The sequence below is a fragment of the Penaeus monodon genome, chromosome 25 (assembly GCF_015228065.2).
Source record: "Penaeus monodon isolate SGIC_2016 chromosome 25, NSTDA_Pmon_1, whole genome shotgun sequence".
NCBI lineage: Eukaryota > Metazoa > Arthropoda > Malacostraca > Decapoda > Penaeidae > Penaeus > Penaeus monodon.
In genome coordinates this window covers 34,676,370-34,676,736 of record NC_051410.1, presented here as the reverse complement: position 1 = coordinate 34,676,736, position 367 = coordinate 34,676,370, and positions in this window count along the sequence as shown.

Sequence of the window (367 nt, the reverse complement as noted above, 5' to 3'; positions counted from 1 at the left end):
TTTTTCCACAGTTGCGAATGGTTCGTAGGGAAGCCGCCTATCTGCAGATATAGAAATTAAAACCCATAAAAAAGGCTTCGTTCGAACGCCAAGCCCGGGGTATATTCCCCCTTAATGCATCAAACTAAAAGGGAAATTTCTCAATATTTTCCCCTTCTCTGAAACCCTGTTTGCTTTGTTATGGTAAATTTAATAGGGAGTTCAACAATTTCACAAATATTTGTTTTATAAAAAATTTTGTTTTAGCTTTTGATTTTCATACTCACTGTTACCTCATATACAGAAAACTAAGCAAAAAAAACCTTTATGAATAAAGATTCTAAAAAGTAAAAAAAAAAGAAATCCGTAACCAAAGTTTAATGGGGGG